Source organism: Nannospalax galili, unplaced genomic scaffold, assembly GCF_000622305.1.
Source record: "Nannospalax galili isolate Female #2095 unplaced genomic scaffold, S.galili_v1.0 scaffold140, whole genome shotgun sequence".
Classification (NCBI taxonomy): domain Eukaryota; kingdom Metazoa; phylum Chordata; class Mammalia; order Rodentia; family Spalacidae; genus Nannospalax; species Nannospalax galili.
Genome location: NW_008352267.1, coordinates 8916236 through 8944176, shown reverse-complemented (window position 1 = coordinate 8944176; position 27941 = coordinate 8916236).

The following is a 27941-nucleotide window of genomic DNA, read 5'->3' as shown; positions in this document are numbered from 1 at the left end:
ATAGTCATCCAGCTGCTGCTGGCCTCTGCGCTGCTGCACTGGTTTCTCTCCTCAGGAGTAGGCAAATTAGGGTAACAGAAAAGGATGTAACTAAGATTTTAGATGAAGTACTAGCTCTTGCCCCCTGGTTTACAGATTCTTATTGCTGGGATCCTGAACAATGGGCTTTCATTTTATTCTTGGCCCCATGTAGAGAAGTCAGGGAGGGATGCCCACAGTCTGGGTTATTCTAAACTCTTGTGGCAGCCATTCTGGCCTCCCTTCAGGGGGTTCCTCCTGAAGCCCCTGAATAGGGAAATCACCTATTTAAGGAGATAGTTGAACAAATACAACAACAGGATGCTGGGGATGGCCTGTCCCAGGCATTTCCAGTTAAAACAAAAGTAACAGATTCTTGTTCTGATAAAACTATGACTGTTAATGATGCTAGGAGAAATTAGGGTTTGAGAGCTCCCCTGATGAAAAACAGGAAGTCAAGATCACCCCTGCCCCACCATTACAGGGCAATGGCTATGCTCCGCCATCTTGTATTGGCTTTGATGAAAAATGGGAGGTTAAGGCAGCCTCTGCTCTGCCTTTAGGGGGCAATGACTACTTTCTGCCATCTTGCACTAGCTCTAAAAATTTTCCCCCAGTCCATCTACCCCTCCCTTCCAGAGGAGGACTGGAAGCCCCTCCTGCCTAGGCCCCTCTCATATGATACAATGGGCGATTTTCCACAGTTTTTCCCAGTTACTGTCAATCAGAGACTACAGAACCCTAATTCCTGGAATCCATATTCTCATGATACTTTAAAAAAGCTGGTAAGGCAGCCATTGAGGATGACATTCATTACCCTTGGTTTGGCCACCTATTAGATACAATCAGCCATGTGGCTAACGTCTCCTATGACTGGCAGAGTATTGTCTGTGCCTGTCTACAGGGAGGTGATTTTCTCTTATGGAAGGCTGCTTTACAGGATGAATGTGAACAACAGGCAGAGCACAGTAAAAATGCCAATGTCCAAAACATTGGGTTTGATGCCTTGGCAGGGTGTGGCAATTTTAAAACCCCACAAGCCCAGGCACAGGGACCTCCTCGCTACATTGAACAAGTACTGCTTTGCATGGTCCATGCTTTCTGAAGTATGCCGACTTGTGAGGATACCAAATTGACCAGATTGATACAAAAACCAGGTGAGCCTTCCTCTGACTTCATTAAAAGGTGCCAACAAAGTGTTAATAGGAAAATCAGCCATCAGGGGGCCACAGATTCTTTGCTCAAGGATCTTGTATATGAAGGCTGCTCTGGCGAGTGTCACCTTGCCATAGGATCCGTTAGACATAAGGATGTCTCTAAATGGATTCTGACCTGTTGGGATGTGCGGACCACTTGAGCTCATGCCACAACTCTCACTGAGGCACTGGCTGCTCATCAATCGCAGGCCAAGACAGACAGGGCATGTGTTGGGCCTGTGGAGGATGGGGTCATTGGTCTCGCACCTGCCCTAACAGGATCTGGCAGATGGACATTACTCACTTCCTTTCCTTTGGCAAGCTAAAATATATCCATCATATTATTGACACATGTTGTTAACACAAGGGTGAGGCTATCCTTGTGTCTTTCCAGATAATGTTCCAGGCCCCATTTGAATTCCAGCCTGGAACATCAGAAATGCCTGCAATAAAACCCTCCCTCCACAACCACTGACCCTGGAGATGGCAGCCCTGACCCTGGAGGAAGCGACCCACCTGTAAACCACTGAGAGACCAACCCAACATCACAGACAACGAAAGCCACCAACCTGGGGAGACCCCAAACATCTCTCTCTGCAAACAGACATTAGCTAAGCTAAGTCCTCAATCTAGAGAAAAACCTTTGTCTATGTTCCTTATTATTTATGTTATCAGTATTGTTAACTCTCAAGCTCTAGCAACTTTCGTTAACCCCCACTAACCCGTCAACCTAACTTGATAGATTGTTAATGTAGCCAATGAAAAGGAGGTAAATTCCATGTAAAAATCTATACCCCCTGGCCAATGGTCCCCTGAAGTACAGATGTACCATGCTCCTGTCTGGCTTAGCTGTTCCCCTTATTATACTAACTTTTCTGGTTTTTGGACCCTGTGTTGTCAACGGTCTCCTTAGTTTTGTTAAAACTTGTATTTCTCTGGTTCAGTTAGCTGTTGCCCCACCTCCATATCTTGCCAGGCATGTCTCTAAAAGCAAGAACCCACTGTTCCTTGCCCTTACCAACCTATAATTGGCCTCTGATGGTTTTCAACAAATTCTTAACACCTGAGGAAGCCTTTAAACAGGCCAATACTGGATGTACTGCCTCTCCCTCTGCCAAACCACGTAAGGGACCCACCCTTCTAGGGCTGTTAGTCAATGACGGGTAAGATCCTGAGAGATGGGAAAACCTAAGACAGGCACAGTCCATTATGCTGGGTGACTCTTGAGGTGGTGACAACAATGCAGAGGCAAAGAATCTTGATTCCCACTGGTTGGCATGGAGTTGGCACAACCTGCTCTTAAGGAAGCTTGTCATCTTGAGGGAGGGGGCTATGGTACAATGACCCTCAAGCCAATGTACTTTGCCTTGATATATCTGGACTGATATCAATAGGCTATATACCTCACCTTTAAAAATAAAAAAAGGGAGGAAGATGTGGGAGACAGGCTTGAGTCTAGGGTGATATTGCAACTTTCAGGGTCCAGGAATCCTGGCTCTGAAATCTGAAACCCAATATGCTAATGAGGCATCATACCCTCTGTTCTGTGATAGGATGTTAAGTCTGTTATGGTAATAGGATGATGCTAATAAGGTATCCTACTTGCTGTACTGTGATAGGACGCTAAACCTGTTATGCTAATAAGGTATCCTACTTGCTGTGCTGTGATTGGACCACTACCCCTATATAAGATTTTGCCTTCCTGCAATAAAGCAGACCTGTGTCACTGAACCTGGTCTCCTGTGTCTGAATGTGGCTCCACTGACACAGTCTCCTCACCAGCCCTGGGGTCTGGGAACCGGCAGAAGCAGCGACGACAGGAGGCAGCACAGGGCAAGCAGAAGAGCTCCCTCAGCACCAGGCGAGAAGAGTGGCCTCAGCCCAGGGCGAGTGGAGGAGCAGCCTCGACACCTGTGAGAACAAATGAACAGCACCCATGAGAACAGAGGATCAGCAGCCACTGGCAGTGACCACAAGTTCCCAGTGGAATTATTTATGCGTTTCTCAGTTTTCCTGATGCTTTGAAAACAGACACACTGAGAGCTATATTCTTGATGATGCTTATAATATTGGTTCAGCAGTCATTCTAAGTATGCAGACAAGGTCTTTTTCTACAGTGAGCATGTACAGCATTTTCAAAGCCATGGCTTAAATCCACAACACCAAAAATTGTTTAAACTTCTTTAAAATGTATTTCTTACGTTTAACATAAACTATTACATTTGCCAAGATCCATCTGTATAAGCTGCATTATTTGAGAATGAGAACTTAAGAAACATTCTAATACTCTTCCTGTTTCCATTGCTATAAGCAGAAAAATACTGTCCCCAACCCATGATTCATGTTCTTCAAGAATCTACAACACTATGGGATGCTAACAAGTTAGCTTTCAAGTAGAGAACAATTATAGATATTTTATGGTTCTTCACAATTTTAACAAAAAAAGTTAGAATGCTAAAATAAATATTTCTGTGAAAGGAAGAATATACAGTTTTTTGTGATATGATTAATGCTGTTTGAAGAAATTTTTTAGAAGTCGATATTACACATTGTTTCTAAAATGCTTGATCTACTGAACAAGAAAAGGACTTAGCTCATTTTCTATTGTCAAGGCAGAATCCAAGGTGATTCTGTAGGTTGTGTAGTTATAGTGGGTTTATGGAAGGGTACCAAGTAGTGTAGTCACAGTTGTGTATAATGATTCTTTGGGATTGGTTTTCACTAATCTGGCCACCAGTCTCAGTCCCATCTCACTGTAATGACTAATGTCAGTGTAGATCCCGAGATGGTATATCTACATCATTAATCGCTCAGTAAAATCACTATGGGAGAAGAACAATCTGGGGCTAAAATTTTTCTAAGAGAAACATATGAACTACTGTTTTTAGTAGAAGTACTGTTAATGTTATGGAGGATAATGATGAATTTATCCAATTAACTGTAAACTTCAAAACTTTTCGCTTCCCACAATATGGAAGTTTTCTCTAATACAAAGCGCCATCACCAATGCCTTTTTTCCCTTGAACTTAATGATGCTGAGGGCATTTATTCAGTTCTTATTTCTCCACTGGCACAAAATCAATAATCTATTAAAAACAAAACAAACAAGCTCTAAGCAGTTTATATACTTATTGATTCATTTTTTTTAATTGGAACTTTCAAGTACATATGTACAAAGAACCTTGCTCCTATCCATCCCTAACTCCCTCTTGCCAGCTCCCCCTACCCACACAGCATACCTCCCATCTCCTTACCAACTTCATACGTATATTTTTAAATACAGCTTATGAAGTTCAGTCAGTGCTGCCTATATGCAAATGTGTGTGGCTTCTTTCACTGGGGCATGGACAACCTGTCAGTGACAGCCCAAACCCAGGAAGCAAAGTGACTTTCCTTCCCCCAGGGGCCATTAACTGCCATTAACACATCAGATAAATGTAGAACAATAGGAAGATTGCACTTTCCATGCAAGAATTTTTAATTATCTTGATCTTGCTGTGTGCTTGTGAGGGTAGGCACAGCTGCTATGAATTCATATATGTAACAGTCATGTAATGTCCAGAGGCCTACCTTTCACAGCACTCTTCAAGTTCTCTAGTTCTTATATGCTTTCTGCCCCATCCTCCCCTCAGCCTTTGTAGGAGGAGGGTTGAAACAGATTTACCGTCTATGGCTGATTCCTCACAATGACATACTTTCAGCATTTTGAGCAGTCATGAATCTCTGCATTAAGCACTTCCCTCTACAAAATGAAGTTTTTCTGATCAAGATTAAGTGCAATGAAAGTCTATGTATATAAACATGATTATTTAGAATCCAGTTTGACAGCATGACCATTTAGCCAACAACATAAAAAGTTCTCCCCTAAGGCCTATTATCTTCCCTAATGATATATTTTGTACATGTTTATAGTACCGGGCATGAATTAATTCCTGTGGAACATGAAGGTGTTCACACCCATAAAATGTCTTGTCACTATTGCACCAGTAGACATATCTTGGTGGGCAGCCAGTTATTGCAACAAGCAGTGTTTTCATTGAAAACAATTTTTTAAAGGCAATTATGTAGAACTAATGTGCCCCCACTAATTGTACACTGAAATTCTAACGATGGTATCGGGGGTGGGACATTTGGATACTCTTAAGTCATAAGGGTAGAGGCTTTGTCAGAGGAATGAGTGCTCTAATAAAAAGAACTCACACTTCCTTTTGTCCTCTTCACCATCTGAGGATTTATCAAGACTAGGTCTGCCCTTTACTTTGAAGAGGGTCATCAACAAAACTCAATATTGCTGGGAATCTAGTGTCAGACTTCCCAGATTCAGTGCCTTGAGAAATAAATGTCTGTTACTTAATCATGACTGTGGAAGATTTTTACAGCAGTCTGAATTGAATTCAGATATCAATAGATGTTTACAAATGGACACAATAAGAAATAAATGTTTTATAGAGGATAAGCAGAGCCTGAGATCCATATATATGCATGTACTTAATTAAGAAAATGTAAGAAAAATACATATTAATTTGATTAAATTTTATTTTGACCTTACATCTGTGTCACATTTCATTGAGATAAAATTTAATTTTTCATTAAATTCTTTACTTTCTCATTAAAAATTGTAATTTGTTAAAAATTCTATTGCTACATTTTCTCAAATATTTTAAAGTTATTTTGTATTTTAAACTAATACTGTCTTAATTCATCTGAGGTTAGTTATCGTAAACCTGTATTTATTTACATGTCTTACCATTTGTTTGTGTGTGTGTGCGTGTGTGTGTGTGTGTGCAGGCGCTCACAAGTGTGCACTCTCTTTAGATGGTTTGATTTTTCAGGCCTATTATTTCACTAATTATTACTTATGATTTTGTCAAAATAATCTGTGCTTGATTTTAATTTCAAAATCATAGTTCATATTTTTCAAGTCTCAATTCAAAATGAAGTTGCATGATAATAGAAAATTCTGTTCAAATACATAGAAAGTCTTGCCACAATATCTATTATTGAAGATTTAATCATGAATAGCAAACTTGAAACTCTGTATCTTTCATTCTGATGTATTAATTCAGTATTTACAGTTCAGATACATAATAAAATATTATTTAAAAATCATATGCAATCTCACATATAGAAAGATGGAATTTCAATTTTTGATTTGATATACATCTACAGTTAAGAATATTAAAATATGGCTGGAGAGATGTCTCAGTGATTAAGAGCACTGACTGCTCTTGCAGAGGAACCATGTTCCATTCCCAGCACCCACATGGTGACTACAAACCATCCTTAACTCCAGTTCCAGGGGAATCCAAAGCCCTCTTCTGACCTCTGTGGCAATGCACGACACAGGCGCACTCACATACATGCAGGCAATACACTCATAAACATAAAATAAAAACAAATTTAAAAAGAATGTTAAAATATTGTTAAGTAATAAAATATAATGTGGTATATATTAACAATACCAGTTTAATGTTTATGATCTACTTTTTTATTTATAGATTCAGTATGACCTCATTTTGGGACATATGATGTCAAGTGCATGTTCATTGATTACAAAATGTGGTCTAATCCCTAATGGTTCCTTTTGTGATTCAGAACTCCACATAAATACATTTAGTTCTATTTTTCTATTGTTTGTTGAAAAATAAACTATATTAGTCTTTTCAGATCAATGTTTCCTTTTCTTTTCTTTTGCTCTTTCAAAGATTCCTCAAGAGAAAAGAGAGAATGTTTTCTATTCTCTTTTCTTTTGGTTTAGGACTTCAGGAAGAATTACAATCAGTTTGACAGAGTCCACTTATATTAGGGTCTGTTGGGAGAGGTAGCTTTTTGCCAAAGTATATTTGTCCAAGAGCAGCAAGTGGTGTGGGTATTTCCCTGTGATGCAAGACTGGCCTCTCCCACTCAAGTTTATCTCTGTAGTTCAGATGTATCAGAACTCACAAGACCTCAGTGATTATAATTTTTTTTGGTCTTTTTGAGACAGGGTCTCCCTGTAGCCCCAGCTGTCCTGGATTCACTATGGAGACCAGGCTGGCCTCGAACTCACAGAGATCTGTGTGCCTCTGCCTCCCGAGTGCTGGGATTAAAGGGGTGCGCCACCATGCCAGGCCATAAATAGTTTTTATTTTTCTATTTTATGATCAAATTATAATTAGTAGGTTTCCTATCAGTCTGATAAAACTAGGCCATTCAAAGCTCATCCCTTGTTCATTATTTATGGAATATCCCAAGGGCAGACTTACCTATGCATACAAAAGAGTCTATCAGCAGCATCTCTATACAATATCACTGCTGCTTCTGAGTCCATTGTCTCCCCAACTGTTGAAAGGTTTTGCTGTCAGGGTCCACTGTGTGAACATGCTGTCATTTAAAATGAAAACAAAGTCATATCTCCCTTTATGGCATTTAAATGAAAGAATACAATATACTCTGATCATATTTCTTTCTCTTTTTAGCCCATTCTTATGCTCTGCCTCATTTTTCCCTTCTGTGACATTCCCTGTAATGTGTACTATTTTAAAAAGAAACAAAACAGTTTAGATTGTACTCATTCAGTTAAAATAAAATTATGATTAACTTAAGTTGTGAGTTTCTGAACTTTACATCAATTCACATTTAAATATACAACCTTTAGCAGATGTATATATAATAATGCTTCTTTACTGTTGGAACTATGTATTGTCCTAAGTAACTCCCCTTATTGTCTCTTTAGGTAAACCATGTGAAATTTGAACTGACAATAGGTTAAATTCAGCTCATTAAAAAAACATAAAAGAGAAAGAACCATCTTGAATGAGAAGACTATTAAATGGATTAGCATGCTATTGGCTTTATTGGGAGGTGGATATATATATATAATTTAACTTTATTGTGAAAATTTCATTACAGGAGTACTGTTTTTTGTTTATTTCCATACTCTCTCTTCCCTCTAACTCCTCCTACTCCTTCCCTATACCCCCTCTCAGTTTCATGATGAGATGAGCATTTTCAACAAATGAATTTTTAACTAAATCTGACTTCCATCATACTTTCTTATTTCAAAAAATTCTTGTCATTTTTTTACAAAGAATCTCAACTCTACACCATTAATTTGGAAAGTGAACTGAATTGCATAACTCAACACTGATAGCTACCATACTGTGTGATATCATCCTTTATTTTCAACAAATTCTTTGTTTTATTATATAAAACAAAATTCTGAATTAAATTCCAAAATTGCAAAATTAGTACATGAATAACAACATGAGACTTAAGATGAATAGATTGAGAATATGGAGAAACTTATACAAATATGTGTATATTTTAACTTATATTAGTAAACGTGGGATTGAGAGAAGAAAAAATAAGTGCATATCCCTGCAGTTAGTAATGGTTGTCACCATTTCAGTCACAGATAGTGTTTTTGAAAAATGGAAGAAGACCAGAGGCCAGATTGGTCTACATAGTGGGTCCCAGGCCAGCTGGGGAATCCAGGAAGACCCTGACGCAAAAAACAAAAATAAAAGAAATTCCCTTGAAGTAAAATTGATTTATTTTTGTTTATCTGTAAACAGTAAAAAGAAGCAAACTATACTTGTTAGTTAAACATATTTTATTGCATATACCTGTCTTGATATATTAAAAATAATATTCATATGACTTTTGAGACCAATATCTCACTTTCACTGGGCCAATTAAAACAAAAACTCGGTTAAATTTTTTGACTTCAATTTTTCAACTTTGATTTGTTTTAATTTAGTATGAAAAGTAAAGGGCTTAATGATGACATTTTCATAGCACTGTTCTTATTTCCTCCTCTTCCTCAATTTCTTTCAGGTTCCCTTCCAACCCCCTCCAACCTCAATGAATCTTTGAGTTAATGTGTTTTAAAGCAATATTCTTCTGGTCTGCCTCCTGAAGTATACAAGTACAGAATCTTAAACAGAACATTCTGTTATGAATCATGCCTTTCTTCTAACAATTTTACAGGGTTGTATATGCAAATGAAATTAGCTTCATCTGAGTATCACTCAAGGATCCTGTATCAGAATGATGAGTCTTTGTCTAATACCTATTGACAAAGTTAGCACTTCAAGGTCATTCTTTGGTACAAACATAAAAGTAAAATTCAATTTGAAAAATTAGCTTTTAGCTTTTCGGTTATGGTACAATTCTAAATTTGATACTGGTTTTAGAATAGAGTTTTTTCTTTTACATAGCAATTTATGAACTCTTCAAAAGATCTTAGGGATGAGTTTTCATCTTGAATATATTTCACTCTTCATGCTATATAATGTTAGTGCTAAATACTATAATACATTTGTATATAAATGGAAAATCTTTACTTGTTGCAAGGACCTCAATATATATTTTTCATCTTAAATATTAATATTTCACTATAACTTTGAAGTAGCAGGAAGCAAGTATTATTTAATATATAACCTAATATGTGAATATAGAACACAAGAGTAAACTAGTGCATCCCACAACTCTCACCAGTGAAGTGTCCTTATACAATAGAGTTCAATGCACACAGAAGGCCACAACTGGCCTGGTTTTAAAGAATAAAAGACTGAAAAGTGTGCATCCCTGGATAGATTCCTATATTAAACCTCACCCACCCACAACTCAGGAATCATTTCAGAATAGGGGGCAGAAAATTTGTAAAATGCACAGCTGGTTCATGAACATTGGGAAACAGACATTCAGGCCACTAGAAGCTCATACATGTGAACTTGGGGTGGCATAGAATGCAGGATCCATGTCAACTCAATCAGACAAGGGTATAGTGGAGAGAAATGGGTGACAGGCTGGCCCTAGACTGGGACTATTGGAAACTGATCACTACTGGGTGAGGGAGAGTAGGCCTTATTTATGATCTCTAGATAGGCTGATTAGAATCCGGTAGATAAATTTGTAGCAAAGGACATCTGGATACAAATGCTTGACTGGCTAGGACTTAGCATGTATGTTAGAATATATGAAGCCCTTTGGATGGTTGGGGGGCATGGATGGAGGAAGGGGTCTAAATATGATTAAGAAGTGTTGCATGAAATTTACAAAAGTTCAGTATTTTTTATTTAAAAAAGAAAAAATATACTTTTTGATAGTTAATTTATTGTCAATTTGCTGGACATTGGACTCCTATATACTTGGTCAAACATTATTGTGGGTGTTACATTGAGGAAGTTTTAAGTTACACTTATCACTTAAATAAGTAAATTGCTTAAAATAATTTAGCCTCCAATATGTGGTTTTGTCTTATCTAACAGGATGAAAGTCTGAATAAAACAAAAGATTTTAATTGCTCTGAATAGAGTACAATCTTCCTGCTTACTAGCATTTGGAATCTTTGTTTCTACAGGAAATATCTGGCTTTTTATCTTAAACACTTTCTCTACCAATTCTGACCTATTGACCTTCCTAGTCACATGAGCCAAATTCTTATTGTAAATCTCTTTTTCCTTCCCCTTCTTTTTTCCCTTTTTCGTGCTAGCTCCATCCAGCCCTGTATTAGTCAGCGTTCTCCAAAGAAACAGAACCGGTAGAATGAATATATACGTATAGAGATTTATCAGCTTAGCTCACGGGATAGAGTCCGAGTAGTCCATCAATGGCTACACCACACTGGAGAGGCTGAGACTCTGTAATGGCTCAGTCCACGAAGCTGGATGTCTCAGTAGTCCCAATCTGGCACTGAAGGTCTGACGAATTCCAAAAGATCAGCTAGTCTTCAGTCTACAGCAGCAAGACTAACTCACCAGTGAGAGAGAAGGCAAGCAGCAAGAAGCTCAGTGGTCTCCTCTGTTGAGGCCTTTTGTACGGGCTGCCATCAGAAGGCAACACCTACATTTAGGGCATGTCTTCCAACTTCAGATGATCCAATTAAGAAGATCTCTTTCATTTCAGTTAGTCCCAGATCCAGTCAAATTGACACCCAGGATTAACCATCACAAACCCACACAACACTGATTTCTGGTTTGGTTTCTCTGGAAAACTTTGATTCAAAGTTCTGACATACTGTGCTACTTGCTAGAGGAGCAAAGTCTAATGTAATTTTAAGAATTTTCTTTCTCTCATCATATTATAATTTAGATTGTATGCAGATTTTCGGTATTACTACCCTGATGGCTTATTTTAACAAATGTATTGTGAATGGGTTGCAGTTTTAGAAAGTTAGTGCTATCTCATTAGCTTTACTTAACCTCTTACAGAAATTTAATGAACATTCAGCAAGTTTGTAAAATGCAAATGGTTACTGAGAATTTTTAATGTAATATGAAACTACAAGGCTATTTGTCTTCTTTTAACTTACAACAAGTTCTTCCATAAAATATTGACACTACTATGGGAAAGATAATATATTATCAGTCCTATTCTTTGTGTAAGTGTTCCCAAATTTATACTCCATAAAGGAAATTTCAAAAGTTGTTTCTCAAAATAATTTATTTCTTTTTGTGAATGTAAAAGGAAAAAAAAGGGTCTGTCCAACAACTTGGCCCTCTATTCTGTACCAAATACACACCAATCTAGTATTTGACTAGTAATGGATAACCATAGTCCATACCCATATGGTTTGTAAATGTTGCTTAATCTGTTTACAAGTGTTTATTCTTCTACAAGTGGTTATTATACTTTAATTAGCAAAAAAATCAGATATGCAGATAACATGAAATTTTTAGGAAATATATATCACCTTCCCAGGACTTATTCCATCGATGTTATACCCTATTATTAGGTAATCTTATTTATGTATTACATCATAGAATACTCAATATTATAGTTCAAAAGTATTCAACATACTGTTATTAATCTATTGAATAGGAAAGTTCCTTTTATGTGACACTTGCTTTTCTTCTTCTGGAAGAGGAATGTAATAAAAACTGGAATCCAGCAGGCAGAAGAAATCATGTGTAACACACTTGGAAGTTTTATAAATAACAACTATTGTGATGTAGAAATTGTTACTGTGTGCAGTGATTTTGTGTGATAAGTTAGACATATGTAGGCAGACAAGCAGGTCCTTGATGGATTTGATACTACTTTCTGTGTGTGGGCAAGTGTCTGCTCCTTAGAGGATCTCTGGAATGTTTCTGGTTCTTGGGAACAAATGAAGCCAATATCAACCAATAGGCTTACCTGAGGGCATTCTCATCTGTATTAATAAAGAGACCGCCCCAGCTCCACAGCCCTCTCTCTACTTGGCTTGTATCTTGTAAATACTTATTACTTAATAAAATACATATTAAGGGAGATGGATAGCTCAGCAGTTAAGAACACAGAAGACCCAGGTTTGATTCTCAGCATTTACATTGCAGCCAACAACCATCGATAACTCCAGTTCCAGTGGATCTGATGTCCCTTCCTGAACTACATGGGCATTGCGTGACACATGTGCACCTACATACATTCAGACAATACACTCATACACATAAAATAAAAATAATGAAACATTTTGAAAATACATATTAAGGTCATAATTAAATTAGCAATACAAAAATTACTTACAACATCAACAAAACAACTTGTTTATCTTTTCAGATGAGTAGGGGGAAGCTACTTCCTTATTGTCACTTTTCTCTTAGCTTCCTTTCTGAGTTATGTTTTAAGACATGCAGAATCATTTCCCCTGCCTTACTTCAGAGCTACTTTCTGTTGTATGCTTACTGTGGACTATTACTATCTGTTATACTATGTGGCCAGGGAAGTGAAATTGAAAAGTAGTGGTTCTGCATATAAGTATGCTTCATATTATTATAAAAATGCTGAATGCAATGGACAATGAAGGTTATTATATTTTGGTAATACCAAAGGAAAAGAAGTACAAATGAAATTTAAGCACTTATTCTGTACCAAATTCTATAAGGGTAGAGAATAAATAGTTGCGTCGAAGAGTCTTACATTTATCCTCTCTTCTGCAATAAATAAATTACTGCAAATACTGGAGATTATTGTATGAGGTTTGAGTGCATCAATTTTCCCTATGCCTTAGAAATTAAAGAAGTTATTGCTACTAAACAGCTAGAAAATAAGAGCTGCCAAGCATAATTTCTGTTTCATCAATATATAGAACACACACACACACACACACACACACACACACATCACAAATATATCAGTCTATGGAAAATCTGTTGAAATTCAAGGAATGATAATTGAGTATGTAAGATGTGGAGAAGAAACATTCTTCTGGAAATACCACTGAGGATATACAATTTGATGTAGCAAACCTGTGCTCTACTCCAACAATCTGTGCTCTATTCCAATGCTCGATTTTAATTGTTCAATATAATTTTGCAAATCTAGCAACATCTACAATTTAGAAACCTAAATTTCATTTGCATTCTGGGAAATGACTGAAAATATTTAAGATGTAAGGCAAGGGGCTGGAGAGATGGATCAGCAGTTAAAAACAGTGGTTGATCTTGCAGAGGACCTAGGTTCAGATTCCAGCACCCACAAGGTGACTAACAACTGCCTGTAACTCCAGTTTCAGGGAAAATAAAACTATCTTCTGACTTACATGGTCATTCCATGACACGAGTGTGCCTCCATACAAACAGGAAATACAAGCATACACACAAAATAAAAATAATAAATGAAATATACATTTTAAAATTATGTAAGGCCAGCAAAACAAAATGACAACAAAATTAGTGTCATTAAAAGAAGAGAAGAGATGTTTGAATGGAAAAAAATGCTGAAAGGGTAGAAGAGGAAATATTAGCTTGCTCCCGAAAGTTAATGAACATAGACTAGAAGGAAAGATGGGTTGCCTCGAGGCTAATAACAGCACTGGACCCTACTGATACTGCAACTGTGTCAACACAGTTGTCATTACATTTCCCAGAGCACAGCTTAGTGAATAAACAATCCAAAAACTTCATGACTTAGCACTATAAAAGTTTATTTTACCCACATTGAATTTTCTGTGTTGACATCATGTTCAGAATGATATGGTTATTCTCAGATTCTAACTGATCATAGCTTCATTTAACATTTTCTTGCAAGTTCACCTTGGCAGAAGGAAGAACTGTGATAAATCATTTTCAAGTTTTGACAAATTACACTGAAACTGATACATGATATGTCTGCTCACATTCCATTGAACAAGATGAGATCTCAAACTATTTTATACCCTATGCTAGTCAAGTAAATTCATATACAGCACAAGAACAAGAAATTACTAGGATTTGTTATAAATTAGGTAGGAAGTGAGCAAAGAATAAGGGGTTTAGAATCCTTCAAATTCTTTATTTGTACAACCTAGAATATTTGTTGACCTGTAAGTATAAAAATAAAATGTGGAAGAACAGGTATGTACATACTTCAGCTTGTGTGAGAGAATATATGTGATATTTAATTCTCTAAGTGTGCAGTTTCCTATGTGTTACAACATATAGCTGTTCTTGCATTCAGGGAGTAATTATTTGAATTGACAACTTGCATTGTCAAATAATGATGGTCCTTAACCATGGTGTGACAGATTTGCATTAATGTAATGACTCCTTTGCAGATTCACATCTTCTAATCTGTGTTAATGGACATGAACTTTGAATACTTTTCTCTTTTTTCAGTTGGGTAACATAAATACCAGTTAAAAGGGCTGTAAAGACAATCTGAGAAGAGGACTTCTCCACCTGCTGTGTTATGTTTCTGTCTGATCCTACATTGCTACAAACAGTTGATGTGAGTTGCCCAGTGGTACTGACTCTCCAGTGTACATCAGTGGCTTACTTCAAAATTATTTATCTGTGATATGTTACTTGTAAGTGAATTTCCCACAACTATTGCACATGTCCTAGAAGGTAGGTTCTGAGCATGCTTCAAGTCATTCTTAATAGGTGATTTCTCAATGAGTTCCATTGGCTTATAAAGTGGAACTCCATCATGAGTTCTGCAAGCACCCTCATGGACAGTGAACTGATTGGTCATTTGTAACCCTAACAAGTTTCAGTGTATAATTTTGGTTCCCATAGTATGTCATTCTCTATTTTTCACTGTTAATCCATTAAATTAATGTTTTCCTTTTAAATCTAATTTGTCTTATGAATCTTCATTATCTTGAGAGCTTGCAAATTTTAGTGAGACTTACTGTACCAAGGTCACTTAATTCTTAAATCACATTGTGTGGAAGAGTACAGTAAACACCACCCACCAAAACAACTCCATGTGGGGGCAGCAGTTTATTTGAGAGCAAACTCACTGCTGGGCTGTCTCTCTGGGAGCAGAGAAACAGCAACAAGCAGGGAAAGTCAGACATTTTTTATGGGCAATTAGGTGTTTAGGTAACTTTCCATGATGTAGGCTGGCCATTTAGCTCAGGATTGGTTTGTCTCCCATTATTGGGACTTGCCATGGGCTAAACCCAACCACCATTTTAGAATATTGGAAGCTGCACCACCATTTTAAGAGTCTGCCAGCAACCTAACACATATCACCACCAAATTCTTTATAACTCTCATATCAAGCCAATATTTTTTCTGTGTCAAATCACAACAGAACCATGTATCAAACAATCAGACAGCCTGTCTACCTAGTCTACCTATTACACAGAGTCCACAGAAATCATTCACAATAGTCAATCACACCATTTTGAAATATGATTCTCTCTTTAAATTAAATCCTTAAGTTAAAATATTTATGGTATCTCAATAATTTTCTTTGTCAGTCAGTTATCAAATGCATGCTTTTTCAATGCAGTCTAAATCTTAGATTTTGTAAGATCTTGTACTTTTTTTTTTTATTGGTCTTTTTGAGACAGGGTCTCCCTGTAACCTCAGCTGTCCTGGAATTCACTATGTAGACCAGGCTGGCCTTGAACTCAAAGAGATCCCCTGCCTCTGCCTCCCGAGTGCTGGGATTAAAGGCATGTACCACCTCGCCCAGGAGACCTTGTACATTTTTTAATCTACTTTAGGAACAGAAGAAGTGGTTTTTTTCCTCTCTATGCTCAATCTTTGTTTTCTTTAGAGATTTCTTTACTCCTTAATAAACTTTTCTTCTATATAGTAATTATCTGCACTAATTATCTTCTCATAATTGCAGTTTTTTCATACTACTTTATAACTTTTATGACAAGATAAGTACACACAAAATTGAATCAAGTTATATCTTTAGGTTGAATAATTTCACAAGTTCTTAATGAGATAGTGCAACATCAATGCTATGTTTTTTATGTTTCTGATTATATTTGGAGGCTGTATTAGTTGGTTTCTCCATTGCTCTGACAAAACACTCTGACCACTACCAACTTGGGGAGGAAAGGGTTTATCTCATCTTACATCTCCTGGATCACAGTTTATCAGGAAGCCCATTGTAGGAACTCAGGGCAAGAACCTGGAAGCAGGAGCTAGAGCACAGGCCATGGAGGATCACTGCTTACTCACTTGCTCCCCTGGCCCCTGCTCAGCCTGCTTTCTTATGCAACACAAGCCCACCTTCCCAGGGGTGGCACCACCCACAGTAGGCTGTGCCCTCCCACATCACACAACAATCAAGAAGATGTCTCACAGACATGGCCACAGGCCAGTTTAATGCAGCAATTCCCCAACTGAGGCTCCCTCAACCAAGGTGTGTCAACTTGACACAAAAGCTATTCAGCACATGGCCCACAGAAGGAATATAATCTCATGTATTTAAATATCACTTGAAATATAGTGTGAGAGTTAGAGACTTCCTGTAGTTCCTCTAAAACTACTTTATTATACCCAAAAGCCTGGTATTTTTGGAGGTCAAACAAAATAGAACATATAATTTGATGATATACAAAATTAGTTAAATTCAAAATCTTGTCCTGTTTTTTATATGATTTTTTGTGTATTGATTGAAATAATTGATTTTAAAATTAAATACATGGTATATCTGTTTGGCTGCATGATACCCTGAAATTCTTTTATTCAAAAGGTATTCTGTTCACCCTTTCAAAGGAGAAAATATGTAACAGACCTTTAATGTCAGATTAGCCTTCTTGGCTAAAAATCCTGCTATAGACTCAACTGAAGGCTACACCCAGTATGTAGATTCTTGTTACCTTTCTTTTTACCACTATAAACAAGAGGTCATAATTACCAGGTACTGATAAAAACTTCTTACACTTCAGAATGATTTCAGAAGTTTATTAGTCTTTATGATAAGAACCCTAAGAATACAAGTATATTTAGATGTTAAGAGCTTAAAGTAGGAGGCATTGGAAAACAACACTCAAATGACTTTAATTCCTTGCTGTAAGTACTTATAAGATATTATGGATTTAAGAACTTAGAGGGTACAACTAGAGATGGCTTAAATCTATTGTTTTAGTAAAATTGACTACATAGTAGTTTTCATTAATAAGAACTTATATCTTAGAGCTCCCTCTATGTGATAAAAAAGGAATAATAAAGGCTTAATAGCTAATTATGCTGGAGTAAACATTAAAAAAGAAAGAGTGTGAGTCTCCAGTTATGCTCAACAGAAATAATGAAGTAAATCTCTTTAACAAGGCATTTAGAAAATACACTCATGATAAGATACGCCTACATCCATGTGAGATATTTATAACAATAATCATTATCCTATTACTATTACAATTATTATTATTTATAGGGAGAGATTAGGTCATTGCTTATCATGGATACTGCTACCATCCAAATGATCTTGGCAATGTTAACTCAATGATAAAACTGAATGATTATTTTAGATGATTGTTTCCTAGTTGAATTATCCATGTCTTAGAAACTAGGCCCTCTACTTAAAGAGATCAAGTTTTATAAGAAAAGAAGACCTCAGGATAGATAATTGAGCACAAGATGAGAAGAATCATCTCCCAGTCTGCTACTTGATGCCTCAGCTTACTAAGTGAGGATCTGGTGGAAGATAGCAACTAACGATGACCTCTTATAAATGACATAGCCATAAATTTAAGATTTATTTTTATTATTTTTAATTATGTGCATGTGAGGGGTGTATGTACATGAGATTGAAGGAGGCCATAGGTGTTGTATGCCCCAGAAATTGAAAGTAGTTGTAAACTGCCTAGTGTGAATGCTGGTAAATGAACTGAGGTCCTCTGCAAAAGTAAATGCTGAGCCATCTCTCCATACCAAAGATTTGTTTTTATTATTTTATTTATTTGTATGGGTGTGTATCTGTGAGAGTGATAGGCATGTGTGTGTGTGTTGGTAGCCTTAGAAGACATAGGAGGGCAATGGATCCCTTGGAGATGGACTTATAGGCAGTTGTGAATTACCTCATAAGGATGCAAGGCAGCTCCCTTGAATTCACTTGGTGCATTTACATACATATAGGCATACCACATCTACACATAAAATAAGAAGAAAAAAATTTAAATAATATAAAATGATTCTGTGATTTTTACATCAAATCAACTGTGAATGGTATATCATATTCTACCTTGAGATTATTTTGCCTGTCCAGATCTTGTTGGGACACAGCAATTTGCTATTGACTATCAGACATGTGGTTGATATTGGTATTTTGAATGCACCAGAGTTTTAGTAATACTAATAATAGCCAGTGTTTTAGTAAATTATTAATAAAAGTGTGTGGCTTCCCACATAATATAAATTTAAATATGCTGGCAGGAAATAAAGGAAGAAAGAAAGCATTAACATCATCATTAACAACAAAAACTTTTTAAAAATTATGTAACACGTGGCATAGGCTTTTTGGTAAGAGAATGATTCTATTGGATAACAACATCAATGTTTAGGTCACTTAAATAAACAAACTAAGAACAAGTTTAGACTGTTGCCATTTCATAGAATGTTATAACTTGGCAATATAAGTGGAATAGATCTGAGACAAACAGAAGGCATGAGACAAAATAATAGATGATAGGTATCTATAGGTATCTAGCTAAAAGAGAGAATAGGGGAGGGAGAGAGAGAGAGGAAAGAACTATGCACAAACCTTTGTATAATGCAATTTAAGAATTATGTACATAATATATTGAATGAATATGCATGCAGTTTTTTGTAAAAACATGCCAAGGTAAATTGTAGTTTACTGGCAAAGATGAGCTAAATATGGGTTATGCAGAAGATGTCTCCACAAATGCCCTTCATTGTGAGTCCCTCCCTGGAGCCTGGTCAAAGTACTTCACACCCAAGAGTTGATAGACCTTAAAAATAGTATAGGACATAGAATTGTACAGGGTTTTATTTAAGGTGGCCTGCGGTTAGGGGAGGGTGTCTGGATATGATGAAAATACACTGTATAAACTTCCAAAAATTCAATAAAAATATTTCATAAAAGTTAAAAAATGGAGCACTTTGATCTAATCCAAAATTGTGCAAAGAACATATGGAAATTCATTATTGTCAACCTTAAAAGGTACTCAGAATGCACAGAAATTAACAGAAATGGGAACTTCCTTAGTTTAAGTAAAGAATATATGACAGTGACTCAGTTTTCAGTTTGACACTATTTGGGCAGTGAAATTTATATAGTCTTTTTTTTTTTTGGTATGCTGCACAGACCAACCATTATTTGATATTTGTATATAATAAAAATCCAATTAGCATATTATTGATGATTATCAGAAAACTGAATGTGCATCATTAAACATTTATAATTAAATGTGGACTGAGCACAGACAACACAACTCAAGTGGGGGTTAGTGTCTCACATCTTTAATCTCAGCACTTGTGAGGCAAAGACAGTATGACCTCTATGAGATCAAGGCCAATCTGGTCTACATAGTCAGTTCAAGGCCAGCTAGGGATACAGGGGAGAACTTTTTTCAAAACACAAAAAGCCATCATACATCAGCTATTTGTATGTTTGGCTTAAATAGTTAATGCAACACTAAGTTTCATTTTTCTACTTTAGGATATTCAGAAATAGTCACTATTTCCACTTTTTTCCTCCATAGTCCACTGTTTATATTTTCATTTAGTTCAAAAAGTACCAAGTATGATTATGGCTAAATTTTGGCTATGGAATGTCAGCAAGGAGCCCATTAGCTGAAGTGCTGGGTCTCTTCTTGACAAAAACAATTCTGAAAAAAGTTTTAATATCATTTTTTAAACTCCAAAATGTCATTGTATTAAGAGAAAATGTTTTCTAGCACTAAAAGCTTTCAGATCACTTTAGAAATAACTTATTTTAAATTCAGATAATTTACTTTATGATTTGTGGCTGTCGAAGTTTGTCTATCAGATGGAATTTTGCTACATTTTAAAAATAAGAAATTCATGATCTTTATGTATGAATTTGCCCATAGCTTGCACAGAATGAGAAACTGTAAGTGACAGAAAGTGTGTGAATTTTAAAGTGTCATAGGTAATTTAAGTGATTTTTTGAAGAAGATACATAGCATAAGAAGGCATGCAATGATCAAACTAAATGTGTTATATTTTGCATTAGCTATAAAGTACTAAACAATACTTTATAAAACAGAATACCTGTGGAATTATGAACACGGTTGTGCTTATGATTTTGCTCCTTATACTTCATCTTGTAAATATGGGTATGTGTTTGTGAACATAATCTGCATTCTTCACTTTTATTGATTAAAAACTTCAGTAAGCAGCAGGGTTTTCCCCCTAAAGTACTCCTCAAAACTTAACAAAATTAGTTAACGCTATACAGCTGGTGTTGTAACTTGATTCTTGACTCCCAGCTTATTCTAGATTAAACAATCATTTTCCTATACCCAGAATTACTAAGGTGATGTAACAACCCTATTCAAAATAAAGGAAAATAAGATTTCAAACCTCCTATGGAGGCAGGTGTTGGAGGGAGGGTAGGGATAATGAGGGCACTGGGACTGGGAGGGAAGAGGGAGTCTGAACGGAGGGAAAAAGAATAGACATGAATGCATCTTGGGAGACTAGGAAACCCAGAGGGAAATGTGATACCCTTGAAACTCAATGAGAAATACACATTCATTGTCTGGAAATTAATGCATATGTATACCTGAGAACTGTTTCACAAAGAACACAGTGCCAGACAGAAAAGGCTTCCCATTGTGGTTGTTGAGGGTAGTCCAGAAGACTCCAAAAATAACACAGGATATTGCCAAACCTCTTGGTTATCTCCCAGACACTAGTAGATAAGACCCTACTGCTGAAAACAAGACATGCTTAGGATACAGGACTTGAAGCAATTGAGCAGGAACTGACTTGGAAGCCTTCTAACGCAAGTTTGGCTATCATAATGCTAAATGATGATATGCAAACTGCCAAGGGAGAAAGATAATCAGTGCTCCAACTCAGTCCTAAAGCCTAATGATCATTATGACAGGCATGGCAAACTACCTCTATTAGTGCAGTAATGGCACTGTTATTTGGGGGGCAATCAACAGCTATCTATTTGGACTTAAAGCCCTGTCATTCGAAGGGAACTCATGGGTAGCACTGTAAACTCAACCAAATACACATGGCAGGAGAGGACATAGATTCTAGAGAAAACCCTTTGACTTTCAAATGTGCTCATCATTTTTTATGCAATTCTTTAGGTAAAATATTAAGACTAGAATGAATATGGTTGGGTATTTCTTTTTCTGCAGGTCAATTAAGCTCAAATAAAATAGTTTCTGTTGATAAAGAGAATATAATTTATTTTATGATGCCAAAATGCCTAATATTTATATTTTGTTCAATAGAATCATGAAAGGATTTTCTCCATCTTAAGCTCATGGCAGATATCCTATATGCAAAATAGTGATTATATACATCATACCTAAGACTAACCTTGGGGTCGCTCTATGTTTAATTATCAAGGGAATACCATATGAAGCTCCAGAATGTCACCTATTTCTCCAGATGTTTTCTGCCTCTGGGCTTGTGTTCTTAGGATGTTGTGATTTATACGGTACTTATCACTATCTTTCATTTCCATGTAGTTGTTTTACCCATGACTTCAGTAATCAGAAAAATAAGAGAAAAGCTGTTTGTTTTGCTTGTTCTTTGTATTTATTTGTTGTTAATACTTAACTGATGGCTTCCAAACAGCATACCTTAGAGTAAAAGCAAGAAGCTTCTTGTATTATGTTTTAAATATAACTTATTTTCTATCTTATTCAACTACGAATATCCATATGGATATTACAGATTTATGTATTGTTTATTTGCTGCTTTATTTCAAAATTTTGGCATCTACCAGGCACTCATAAAATTATGTATTGCATGCATGATGCCTGCTGTTCTAGCCTTTTCAAAAGAATGAGGTATTGCCCTATTTTCTGCATCTGCTCCATAAAGGAACAATGAGATAAAACTGAGGTTAGCATTAAGAAATCTTCAAAAGAAACATAAAGAATGTTCTGTACAGTCCCTTAGAACTTTTGAGTATAGACGTCATTCTTTTAGAGAAAGAATGGCTTGAGCAAGATCTAGAAACTTGTGATGAGTAAATAGATAAACCATGATGGTACAGATATATGGAAGAAAATATCTTATGAGTATTTATTATTCAACCAAATAAGAAATCAACACTGTAGACTGATGCTCTAAATATAAATTGAAATTTGTGTACATAAATAATCAGCTATGTAAGATCCAAGGAGACCATCCAGTATTGTGATTAGGGTTGTTTCCCAGAAGATGATATCCAACAGTAGACTTTTCTTCCAAAAATATACTGCTATTGGCTTGCTACTTCTGGAAATACTATGATCCATAAAAAGTGTTCCTTGTGCTGCTTATGAAGTATTTATATTTTTCCTGAACATTTTTCTGTTTTTATATTATCTCAGTGATAATTTTTTACCCAAAGAAGTTCATTGAGAACCAACAATATTTTCCATATCATATAGTAATAAAAAGTGTCCTATCACTGGGGCCAAACACTAAGAGAAGTTGCTTAACAAATATCACTGTTACTCCTGTTGCATGTTCTTCAAAAATCCAGACAACCACCCATGGAAACTAGTGGTACAATTAAATGTTCTTTTACTGCCTTATCCATTAATGCCATTTTATACAACCCAAATGCATGGTTCCCATTTTGAAATGCATATTAACACATCAGTGAATAATGTATCAGCTAAAGCTCTTCTTCCAAGTAACCTAAGCCAACGTGCACAATCACATTCAAGCTACATAAAGTCAATGATGTCCATTCAACTTCCCATAATATGAATCTGTATTTATTTTCAAAGATAAGCTAATCTAAATTTACCACTATTTGATGTTTAGTTCCATACAATCAGGTTTACGTAACTTCTTTATTGATCAATGAAGCAGCCATTTCATATAGAATATATAAGTCGGGTTTTCCCTTTCAATCTTGAGAATTTGCTGTGATGCATTTCATATATTCTATGTAGCCCAGACTACCATCAGTGCTCTGTGACCAACTCAAAATTCTGCTGCCTTGGCCTCTGATTTCTGAGATTATTGGTATGCCATATTATCTCTGATTAAATCAATTAATTTTTATCAAATGTTGAGGAAGCATAAGTAAATATTCATTTAGAGCTCTACTATGTGGTAACAAGATACAGTGGCAAAGAATGACTAGTATCAGAATTAAATTAACTTGAAGGAAAATTTAAAACACAGATCTTTCTTTATGGAGAGGGAGAGAAGGCATCAGAAAGTGAAAATTGACAGAAGAAACTATTACAGACCAAGGGAAATGTATAAACAGATGGAGTAACTTGGAATGAGCAAAGTCATGATCACATGACTGAGAGGGATTCCACATCATGGTGAAGGGAGTAACTGGCAGATAAACAAGTGGCAAAGCTCATTTTATAATGGATGATAATTGAAGATACTCATGATGAACTTTTGCCTAATAATAATGTCCTGGGTCATTTTCATTTACATGAAAGATTACCTACCAGAAAACGAGTTAATGCCAAAATCTACAAGCTTTATTGAGGGGACTTTCTGTGTACAGTCATATTGTAAAACAAGTGTAGTGTCTAAGAGAGTTTGGAGGAACTTAATTCACAGAAATGTTATTCAGTAACTCTAATAATTCTCAAAGTTATAAACTGCTCTGAAGCTAAGATCTATCTTTTTTTTTTAGCAGGTTGTTTTATGGAACAAGATTTTAAAATATAATAGGAGAAATAGAATAAACATTTAAATATATTCATTTAAATGGGTGTATAGAGAGGCAGGCAATTATATAAATAATTGGAAATAGAAGACACATACATAGCCTTAGGGAGATTCCTTTTTGGGCACTCATATTGCATCGAGTCCATGAAAGATTGATTGAGTCAGTCAGAATAAAAGTGCATAGTATGCCCCAATCATATGATCTAGAGAATAATGAGTTAGTTTTTAAAAGCTAAAGTACTAAAAATTCTTTCAGCACAAATTTATTTAAAATGAGGATAATAACTTAATGGAGCCATTGTGAGAATTATATTATTGCTTCCAACTTTTTCAATTTACTACACACAGAGAACAGGATGATCTGCTGGTTCCCATGAGTTAAATATATAAACCCTCACTACTGAAAGTTCTTGCCAGCTTTTTCAAAGGCTGAAAACGACAATAATAATAATATGAAATACCTGAAACTGGCTATGGCACTAGAATTGAGAAGACATATTTAGGTAAAGAATAAAGAAGCCTTTTCACAACCCCTGGTGAGATAGTAACTATCATCATAAAGGGTTTGTGCTCTAAGAGTAAATGCCTCAAAAATTTGAGAAACCATAAAATATACAAAGTCAAGAATAGCTCTTCCCTTTGGAAAAAAGTCACATCAAGCTTCATGTTAATTGAGCTTAAATTAGGATGTGTATCTTGGATACATTCCATGTTCAGGGACAATATAAATCTAAAATAACTTATTGACATTATACATATAACCATCCTTGTAATAATTTTCCTAAACAAGTTATAATTATCTATAAAAGTTTGCATTTAGTTTTTTTTTTTGGCAGGCTTTCATGTCTTTTGAAGACAAAACACATTGGCAATATGTGAAGTTTATCTGTCCTTTATCTTTTATTTTATAATTAATGGATTGCATTTAGAGACAGTCATACTATGTAGATACAGCTGGCCTAGAAAGTACTCTGTAAACTGGGTTGGCCTCAAATTTGCAACAATATCCATGCTTCTGCCTCCCTACTACTGGGAAGATAAGTGTGAGCCTGGCTATCTTTTTCCTTTTAAACATTATCTTTAAATTAAAGCCTATTTTAAGAAGTTTATGTTTTCAAAGTTCCATTTGTGAAAAAAAATCTTCACACATGCTTCTGAATAAAGATGTGTGTGTGTGTGTGTGTGTGTGTGTGTGTGTGTGCACCTGTGCATTTGTGTGTTTTCTTCTGGTTTTTACTTCTTAGACACCATGGTAACAAAATTTTCTGAAACTTTATTTTCTGCCTATTTAAGGAATTGCTTTCCTTAGTAAACCTTATCATCTTTTTTTTCCAGTACTTAAAGTGAGGTGAAGCAGGAGTCTATGATCCTAACATATGACTTGTCAGATTATCGCAGTAGATAAATTGATAGAACAGAGAAAAAAAGTGAGGGGGAAAGTAGGAGTGGCTTTTTTTCTCTTTTAGGCAAATGTTCTTAAATTTAGGTATAATTTTCATATTGTTATCTCCAAAGTGACACTTGGTCTTCCAAATCAAAATGTTCACTTAGATCAAGTTGCATACAATACTTTATGACAGTAATAAAATTCAAAATTTTAAATTATTTGCACTTCTCTCATATGTTACTTTTCTATTTACTTGGAAATATAGATGCAGTATTCTATTTTCTCCAAAAAGACAATTTCTGTCATATGAAAACATCACCATTCGATTTATTTTATTACTTATAAAAGTCACATATAATCTTTTACTGCAATTGCCAATGAGTCTGTTAATTGCAATTAGTATATTATTACTTAGTGAGATTTTTATTCCGTCTTTTTCTCAAAAGTGGCAGGAGGCTTTGTGGGTATTTGATGTTTTCATAAAGTTCAAAAGGCTTTGTTGTGTGAAAAATGACAAGGATATGTCATATTCTCAAAGTTTTATATGAATAAATTCCTCAGTGGACTATTTATGTTTTGTTTATAAGGAAGGAGAAATGAAATGAAACTCACTAAATAGATAACATAAGATAGTTTCTATTTTGGATCAATTTGTTGAACACTAGTTATATTTAGTGGAATAGACAGGAAAAAAGAAAGAAGAAATATTAGGGCTGGAAAGATGACAATGGTAAGTTATGCTATTTGCTCTTCCAGAGGACTGAAGTTTGGCTTCCAGCATCAACACTGGGTAGCTCATAACCCCTGTAACTGCATACTAAGGTTCTAACTCTCTCTTATAGCCTCAGCTTACCTATACCTGTATGGAACAGACACACGCATACACATAAACAAAATAAATATTTATAAAAATATATTAGTGCACGAGAATACATTTTTTCTTGTGAAATCTTCTTAAAATTATTTTTTACCTTTTTTTCTTTCTATTATTTAGATTAAAGGAGATTTATCAAATAGTTGATAATATCTTTGAAGTTCGTCCTTTTCATAAAACTTGAAGTAGAAGTAGGAATGATGACAAGTCCATCTCTAAACTATCCTCAAAAGACTAATTGAAAAATTTCAAAATTTCACTTTTTTGTATAAAGTAATTTAATTGTCATAAAATACTTAAAAATCAAATACAGTGCTTAACTTTTTATCACATAAATACATTCTAGAAAACATTAAATTCTATGTTACAGTGATAGAGTAATTCTTTTGCTTCTCTTCCTAGATAATACCAATTGCATATTCACTTTGTGTAATGCTACATGACAGCTATATAGTATATAAAACTGCTCTATGAATTATTATGGAGGTGTTATTTAAATTCTTTCTTAATTGCAGGACTGCCTGCCTATTTCCTGGAAAAGAGCATTTGTCTTAGTGAAATAGAATAATTTGAAGCTTGGAAAAATATAAATACACTAGATTTTTCTTTAGGGGTGTTATTCATCCTTTTATTTCTTTTTTGTATATTTTTATTCTTTTCTTATATTTCATACACAAAATCTTAATCATTTTTATACCTCCTTTCCCATCAGTACTCTCCCATAGTCCCCTGAACTGGATTTCATATGTCTTTCTTTTAGGGTAAGGCCTATCATGTCAAATTACTATTCCCATATGTCCTTAAATACAAGTTCATCTGCTGGATTCAGTTTATCTAGTGTCACCCCTTAAGAAAATCAGCTCTTCCTCATCCAGTACTCATCAGCAGTCAATAATTCTTTGACTAAGACTACGATGGTACTGAATACATAGTCAAATACACATGGCTGGGGAGGTCATAGATCTTAGAGAAAACCACAAGATCATCACAGAAAAATATAATTTCTTACTATGTGATAAAATGAATCCTTATATATAGAGACAAGTGTACCAGTCACCACTCATTGAAGAAGCTTCTTTTGTAACAGATAGCGTTCTTAAATGTAAACATCAAGTCATATTTATTTTTCAGCAGTTGCAAAAATTAGTTGTTGAGAGTGTGACTGGACCTTACCAGGGGCATCTGTAGGGGTTTTCTTGTTAGATTACATGTATTTTTTTTAATACTTGCTTTCTGTTGATTGCACCATAGGTGAACACACTCTAGGGTTTTCTAACACTGTTCTTTCCATAGACCATTCTTTCCTCAGTCTGTGTTATTCTACCAATAACTCAGGAGAAAACAATACATGGAGGATGACTGATAAGCCTTTAAAATGACAAGTTCTTGCGTGTCATGATTTCTTAGTCAAATATTAGCAAATTGATTTACTGCAAAGAATATCATAACCAGATCAATATTAA